The sequence below is a fragment of the Anopheles arabiensis genome, chromosome 3, assembly GCF_016920715.1.
Source record: "Anopheles arabiensis isolate DONGOLA chromosome 3, AaraD3, whole genome shotgun sequence".
NCBI lineage: Eukaryota > Metazoa > Arthropoda > Insecta > Diptera > Culicidae > Anopheles > Anopheles arabiensis.
In genome coordinates this window covers 7,277,954-7,286,602 of record NC_053518.1, presented here as the reverse complement: position 1 = coordinate 7,286,602, position 8,649 = coordinate 7,277,954, and positions in this window count along the sequence as shown.

Genomic DNA, 8,649 nt, shown 5'->3' with positions numbered 1-8,649 from the left:
TGTTGCTTTGTGTGTGTAGTCGTCTTGTACTCACTCACCGACCGATCCATATCACCCGGTTGGGTTGAACGTGAGAAAATGCACCATACAATGTCGAACCGAAACATTACAGTCATAAAAAGGAAATAAAATCTGCTCTACCGTCTCCATACCTGCCCCTTGCTGCATATTACAGCCCTTGCAGTGACCATGGCAGTATGGCTAAAAATTGCCACGATAAAGGATTAATTTTTAAACATTCATTCGCATCGGGCGAACGGTTCCAGCCGGAAAGGCACTTTTTCGCCTTATGCGCACCGAATGTATTTAGCGTCATCAAAACGGTTCAATCAAGACTTTCCGATACGTCGATTGGTGCATTTTATTGAGTTTTCATAACGGTTTTGCATTTTCAAAATAAAACGCGTACTGTGGAACATTATAATTGAAGCTATTAATAATTGATAAAGTCAAGCCGGTGCGCGTTTCACCATTTCGCCAGCTGCTCAATTTCATGCGAGTAGTTGAACAATTTTTTCAATCTTTTACTCTTTCATATTTCGTTTTCATAATTGGAAGCCCAGAATAGAAGCGATTGCCGTGAGCTTAATCCTATTTTTATGAGTTTATTGCAGTGGTTTGCGTTGATCCAAACCATTTTCTCTCCTGCGCAAGCTTTCTTTCTTTTCTGAATTGCTGAAAAATTCACACAGCACCAGCCGCTTACTTTGCTGATCGTGCTAATTAGTGCACAAAATTGATTTCTACGTCATGTATCGCATTCAATCATTGATTTAAGATATCCCAAAACAACAACAGCTCCAACCAAAAACAACCCAAAAAGCCCACACCACGAGATACGAGATGGGGTTCAACTGGAGGGGTTAATGGGAATGGCGAGAGTGAAAAGTGATAACAAAGTGCTCCACAAAACACACACACTCACGATGATCACCATTAAGCATTGAATAAAAAAAAGATCGCTTGTGTTGTTTTTCTGTTCCCTTCCTTCCTTATCTTGGCTGGCGATGCACTTGTTGCTGCACATTCTTTCTTTCCAGCCAGGCTTCGTTGATGAAGAATTTAATCCACCACCTAAAGCTTGTTATTTGTGCGTTATTATTCACTGAACTTTCAATTACGATAAGCAAGAGCAACCCGAGAGGACGACTGAGTGAGAGAGAGAGAGAGAGTTGGAGCACACGCAGCTAATTGAAGCTACAGGGGTAAAGGTATCACCTTCATATCGTACATTAGAGCCCGCGAATTAACTGTATGCTTACCTCTCCCCGGCCAAAGAATACATCAAGCGCCCGGGTTAAGCTACCTTTTGCGGGAGTTTTAATCGCGTAAACAAAGTGTGCACTGGCACAGTGCACACTGGGAAAAGGTGAAATTTATTGCCTGCTTATCAACACCGCTATCGAAGCTTTAGCTTCTAGAGACCCATTTTGTTTGCCCCTGAACGAGTGGAATAATCGTAGATCAAACGGCGATTTTCTTTCGCCCGGTGAAAGAGAGAATATCTCACTTCTTTTTCTGATTTTCTGTGTTTTTTTTGCCTCATGCACTGCAACGTACTTCGCTTTACCATGCAGCCCAGTAGCTCGGATAACCTCCCCGTGGCCAAAGTACCGGCTAAATGGATGTGACTGGTTGCATACTTTCATGCGCATCCGATGCGATCGAACGGCCGCGATCAGCTCGATCGCAATCCCCCTCTCCCTAGGGAAACACAAACAACGTGGACAACTTTTCTATACGTTTTTTCCCCTTTAGGTGGGAGAGACATGCGACTACCACATTTTTCGCATTCAAATCACCAACCCCACGCCGCCACCAACGCCGATTCACACGTACACGGAGCGCGATGCGCCTCTATCGGTGGTTAGTTATTTATTGCTCGGTTCTATCCGCGGTGAAATCGGGGCGCACAATTGCACATCGCGGGCACGTGGATGAGCTAGGGCATACCGACAGCCTTCCCGTTCTCCGTGCAGTGGGTGGAAAAATACGCTGAACTAGATCGTACCTACAAATCAAATGCGAAATGCAGGAAGAGTTTTCTTTGCGCCTTTGCTGCGGGAAGCGGATGGCAAAAAACGGAAGATCGCAAGAAATGTTTGAATGCATTCAATTTTAATTAGTGTTCGCCAAACGGTTGACTGTCCCTTCTATCTGTGCGCCATGCAAACAGTGTGTTTGTTTTCATGTCAGGGGTTGACAACTGCAATTTCCATTTAACATTTTCAAATAAGAACAAAAAAGCTTATTGGATGTTAAGGAAAGGAATGAAATCAAACTATTAAATTAAAATTCCATTTCTTTTTATTTCATTTTACAATACATAAGCATGTTTCTCACTACCCAGCCACTGATGAAATTGATCAGCTTTTTTTACGTTCCACAGAAATTATTCCCTTAAGCCAGTAAGCACATTGCGTCGCACGCTCGCACTCGTTTGATCAACTATTTTAATCGTTCCATTTCACCCGGAACACAAACCTTCACAAGAAAATGGCTTCGAAAAACTTAGCTGGAGGGGGAGGAAATAGCTCCAACATCAACGAAAAGATGCAAAACAAGTACATTTTATTTAAACCGATGCGATGCAAAACTCCCTCGCTCCACCGTCCCCCAAGGAATGCACCTAATCGCTCGCTCCTTCTCTTTCTTCCCCACCGTGCTTTGTTATGCATTTCTAATTTAATTACAATTATAAATCGAAACATCTCACATGATCGTGTTAGCGGCGGCCGGGACCGATCAGATATCCCCGACAACGACCAAGACGACGACGTAGACGACGATCTTCCAACGCTTGCGTCGTTCGTCGTGAGCGGGTGGTGAATATTTATTAATTTCGATTTTGTAAAATATTTCGTAATTCATCGTGTCGTCCGCTCACCGTCCACCCGGGACCCCGGTTCCCGGGCTCAGAGCCACGAGCCGAGCGAGATGCGATCGCTTGCCGATGTTTGCGGCCGACTGGCAGGCAGGGAATTAAATTACAGATAAATGAACCACTTTCACGGATCGTGTCGTGTGCGTTCGATGCGCACTACTTCTTCTTCTTCCTCCTCTTCGCTTTGGCAGCGTGCAAGCCACATTTTCTAAAACCCAGACCCAGAGCTTCTAAGGCTAGGAAGCCGCCAGCGCTCAGCCAGTGTTGGTGCATTTTTCTCCACTTCCTCGCATGCAAAAACGCGCTCCAGATGGACCGACCACGGTTCGAATAATGTTTTCTCCCTTGTCCCATCCGCGATGTAAAATGATCCGCTTCAAATCGATCCGCTCTTCTCTCCGTCTGCAGACCCCATCGGAGTGTAGCAGTGACGATGTCGCCTACGATGGAAAATAGATTTTTGATGTTATTGGAGAACGATTAAACCGGTCACAATTCCCCTTTGGGGTGCCCAAACATGGGTTCCGCTTGGTGGGTGGGATGATGGTTTTGCCTTTGATTTGACGACGATGTTCGGTTTCCGAACAAAAGTGTTAGCGGTGTTCGGCGTGGCAGGGTTGTAAAATTAGTCAAAGGTGTTAATCTGAAACGTTTTGCGCAGGATGGTCTGCGCTGATTGCAGCGTGGCTTCAAGCGGAAAGCCATTATTGGAAACGATCGTTGCGGGGTCGGGCGGAGGGAAAATCAAATAGGGGGAGGAAATGGCGTGCTGGTTTTATGGCTGGTGTGCACGCGTGGAAAGAATAATTTGTATTGTTTGTAATGGTAATGTGGCTTTTATGTTGAAATGTCAACCGCTTTGCATGGGACTGTTGGGCGGAAGTGATATTGTTCGAGCGAGCGTTTATGAACAAAAGGAAGATTGAGATGGCATTTTATCGTAAAATAGGTTAAGATTTATGTTTCTCCGGTTGAAAAAATGCTAAATAAATAATAATATTCAATTGATGATGCAAAGAGAAGCATTCAAAACTAAAGAAACAAACATCTTGGGGATTGTTTCCCATTAGCCAACCAAACTACAGATGAAATAAGATACCACTGCTCTTTCGACTTCGACATCAAGTGCAGAATGGTGTCATTATTGTAAGCAACAGCTTTACATCACACTTTTTACCTAGAAGAATGCATTTCTCCTCTCATCGCACAACTCGCAAGCATTGGTTCAACAACAAGTCGCATTTTCATTCCACAAGATGTTCAAAACATTGTTCCCACTGCAAGCAATGATTTTCCGATGCACTTTAGTACATGTCCCCACACTATTACATGCTGTATGTGTAAGCTCCTCAGTGGACTCAACCAATCACACAAAAGAAAGACTACAAGCACAACTGAGAAGAAAGAAAAAGCATGTTTCCATCACAAACGACACAGCGCTTTTACCTTCTGTAATGCATCGAAGCGACCGTACTCTTCCCACTGATCGATTGCAGGGCTCAGTTTTCCTCCCAACGGGGTCTTTCAGTGTGGTCTTCGGTCAGCGAAAACGAAAACATTGCTTCGAGGAGCTAGTGGAAGGCGAAGAAAGAAGTAAAAAAAGGCACAAAACCAGAGCAAACGATGCAACAACACTCACCAGGTGTACAGGTGAAAAACAGGAACCGAACCGAAGCTGGGGCCAGGGCTGTCAGGCCCATTTTCCTCTCACTAATAATTAGAGTCCGAAAGTGAGTCTGCTTTTGCCTGCCAACCCCACCAGCGATCTTCACCACATGTGCTGTGAGTGTGTGTGTGTGCGCCTGGTTTCCTGCCAGCTTCCTTCTTTCTTTTGCTTCCAGCTCGCAGACCAACTGACCAGCGATGCAACTACTGATCTAATTACTTCAACATACCACACACACACACACTGGTTTTCCATCCCACGGTTTCATCTTCAGCAGGATGATGCGGTACGAACAAAAATAAAAACGGACGCCGTTTGTGTTTTGTGGAGACGGCGGCAGCGGTGGAACAGATAATGGCTACTAGTTGCGCTGTTACGTGTAGTTGCGCTTCGTCCTGCATGCATGCACCAGCCTCGTCCAACCTAATCGTCCACAGACCGCCGCGATCGATGGAGCGTGAGTGGAGATAATGCACACGAGGGGCAAGAAAACCTCCTCCCCCTCTCCCCCTTGGCACCGGGACCGAAATGCGCGATCGATATCGCGGTGTGATCGCAGCCTGGCTTCGATGCACGAGGATGCGAGCAGCAGTAGGATGCAATTGCCGTTCGGTTGATCGGTTGGCGGTCAAGCGATCGGGTGCGATCTCATCCGGGAAAGATGCAATCAGCGTTGGTGCCGGTAGGGCAGACAGAGAGAGAAAGAGAAATGGTAAAGGAAGAGGATGGATCGGTTTTTGCTCCACTTTCCGGAAGCTTTTAGCCCGGTACTGGCGTTGTAGTGGCGAGTGCAGGCAAAGTGCAATAGAGAATGTAAGCTGGAATGATTGTTTAAACATACATGAGTGATGTTTAGATACCGATTTTATATTTTATTAAACACTTTATAGGTTTTGCGATAGGTTTTGATAAAAAAAATATAAATATTATGATGATAAAAATGATTCTATGTTGAAGTTTTCACTGCAGGAAGTTCACCGAAATATTTGACGATTGTGTGCTGAGTCTTTTTGCTCTCCTCAGCGCTTTTGTCAATTATTACGCATACACATAGTTCAATTAACTCTATTTCAATTATAATCAATGTGTACATAAAATCGATGAGTACCATTACTCTTTTGATCCAAATTACAATAAATTGTTCAATTTTCATCTATTAGTTTTAATACAAAATTGCAACCGAACGGATCACTGTCATCCGCTTACAATTGCAACTGACACTCGCTTCCGACCGGTCGAACAAATCTTCCCCAATCACAACAAAGTCTTGCTAAAATGTGCCGTCAGCAAAGCCCTTCCTCCCCTCTTTTTGCTCGATGACGAACCGGAACCGGATTACCGATCGGCTAACGAACCAACATACCGGAAAGAAAAATAATTCGTTTGCGTTAAAATAGTTTTGACAGAAGGAAAGCCTTGTGGATGGTGGATGTGCACAAATCGATGACAATCAAAACGACAGTTCAGGCGGGCTGAGAAGGAAATAAAACACACACACCGCCACACACACACACACACCCACTACACTGGCAGAAATGGGAAATGAAGCCGCCAGCGAACTCGCGACACTCATGATCTAGATTTGACGACGCTGATGACGCTGACCAGCGAGCTGCTTGGGCCATCGCAAAAAGGTAAATAAATAAAAGTGCTTGACTAGTGTCGAAAATAACGTCGCGTGCTTTGGCTGGCCCAGCGGGTAGAGCGCTCGTCCAGTGCGCATCATCCGATGCACACTGTTTCGCTGATCGAGCACTGCCGCGAGCCACATCAACACGTACGAGGTTTGTGTGCGGATCGATTGCGGCACCATCGAACGCTTGATTCTGGAATTGCCTCGCGAAGAAAGTGATCGTCCGTTGCTGCTGATTGGAAAAGCTAAATGAAAGCAATGAGATGTGTGTGATGAGTACTGCAGGATGGGGTGCAGAGATAGAAGGTGAAAAATGCACTCTCCGCATGCGCGCCAATTGGAGCGCTTTCGCAACGTGTCAGGTGAAGGTTTGAAAAATGCCCCCAAATGAAAGTGACACACACACACACACTGTTTACGAACCACCATCAGGTCCGTTTCCGGACTCAATCGTTCCGGGATCGGAATCGTGAGGCATGAAAATCGGTTCACACTTTCGGCTTGCGGGGAGGTTCGTCGCCTGGCGAGTGCCATCTTTCACCCGCCGTCACTCAATGCAGCGTGAAAGAGAAAACGGACCACTGTCCAACACACACGGTGACGATAATGGATTTAATGTGCTGCCTCGTGCACTTCCTTTGGGGCCGTTCTTAACCGTTGGTGATGCTTTTCTTCATCGCTTCGGTAGCAACGGCCAGCAACGGGGTGGTTGGTTGCACTTTTCTCCCCTCCCGAAAATGCGTGCAGCGTGTGCAGAGCGTGTTGCAAAAATTGGGGGCAAAACGGTGGTTCCAGGGGGAGGGGCGGAGCTGGAGCATGGAATCGCCACTGGAATGCGGTGAGAGCATATTCATGTTCAGCGCGGTGACATTCCTCTATTAACGGTGCGCGCGCTCGCGCACAGAAGAGGGAAGAAAAATGTAGCACGACTTTTTGGGGACTGCATTGATGTCCATTTTTCTGCAAACGGTGCTGGTGAGTGGTGAAAAATGTGCGATGATTTTGGCACGAAAACGGGATGACAACGTGGCTTCCTTTCCCTTTTGCGGACGTGGAGGAAGGGAAAGTCGAGCATCCTCCGCTCCGAGGCAGCGCTCCCAAAAGCAGCAGAGCCACACCGTGGTTCAGAGTGCAGGAGATCGTTCGTGCCATGGGGGTATGTTTACTTGAGATTTTCTGCTCAATTTGGAATCAGGATCTTGCCGGGCTTAAAAGCAAAAGCTAGCGGGCAGTTCATCAAAACGCATACTTCCAGGAATACTTCCCGCGCATGCTGGCCGCAAGTTTGTATGAATAATTTATGACCGTTCAATTGCGAGGTAATGGAGGGCGTTTTGGTCTAAAAATGGCTCTCCGAAACGAATGAATCCACACAAATAAGGGCTTATTTATGACTAATTGGTACGTTATTGCGAAATAGTAAAATAAAGCAAAATTTTACATTTAATCAAACAAGCTTTTGAACTCAAAATCATTTATCAATGTTGCACGAACGATGAAAACATTAATTTCCTTTCCTTTTTCCCCCCTTTCAAGTAATGCAACTTCATTGCAGCTTGGGTGACAGGCCTTAATCCTAAGCACGCCCTGTTACTCGCCAAATGATGTTGTTTGACGATAATTACACATTGCTACGCGAAAACCCAACCCCTGGCGGATTCCGAACACCGCTCCGACCAGTGTATGTGTTTGTGTGCATCATGCGCCAATGGTGGAAACGTTTTACACATTTGTCGCAGATGATTATCGCCTGCTAAGTCTCAGGCTCTCTTCCCCTCCCTCTGCTCGTGATCAGCTCGTGAAAACCACGTGATGGAATTTTCACTCTCGGTCGAAGCAGAGCACCGGCAATGTGCAGAGGTTCGTTGCTTAAGCTCCCAACGCTCTTATCAATCTCGTCATATCGGGGTAGCTAGAGACACACATACATGCGAACGAGCAAGCGAGATAGAGGGAAAGGCAAATGCACCCTCCACACCTCCGCCGCCTGGTGGCAGCGGAGAGAAGGCATTTTAATTGTCTTCCAATTGCGAAGGATGCTTTGCTTTGCCGGGCGTTAGAGCCTGAGAGCAGCCAACGCGAACCAAACCAACCCGATGGGTGCAAAAATGTGTGGTAATCGTCTTCGTCTTTCGGCCGTCGTTCGGCTGTCAGCGATGAAGCGCTAATAATTAGAAGTGAAGCTACCCCGCGAGAGAGAGACAGAGAGTTCGATGGTCTGCCGCCGGTCTGATTGACGATATATTGGCACACTGCTTGATGGGGGGCTGCCGACGCCGGCAACGAATGACAGTTTGGTGCGCACTGCGCCGCAAACTACGTACGATGAAGATAAGGTTCCTTTTTTCTCACACTTACACGAAAGAACACACTCTCACAGGGAGTTGTTTTTTTTTGTAGCGCTTCGTCGCTGTTACTTATCGGAGATGGTGCGGACTCCTTTCCCGGCCGTTTGGGGTGGGAAAC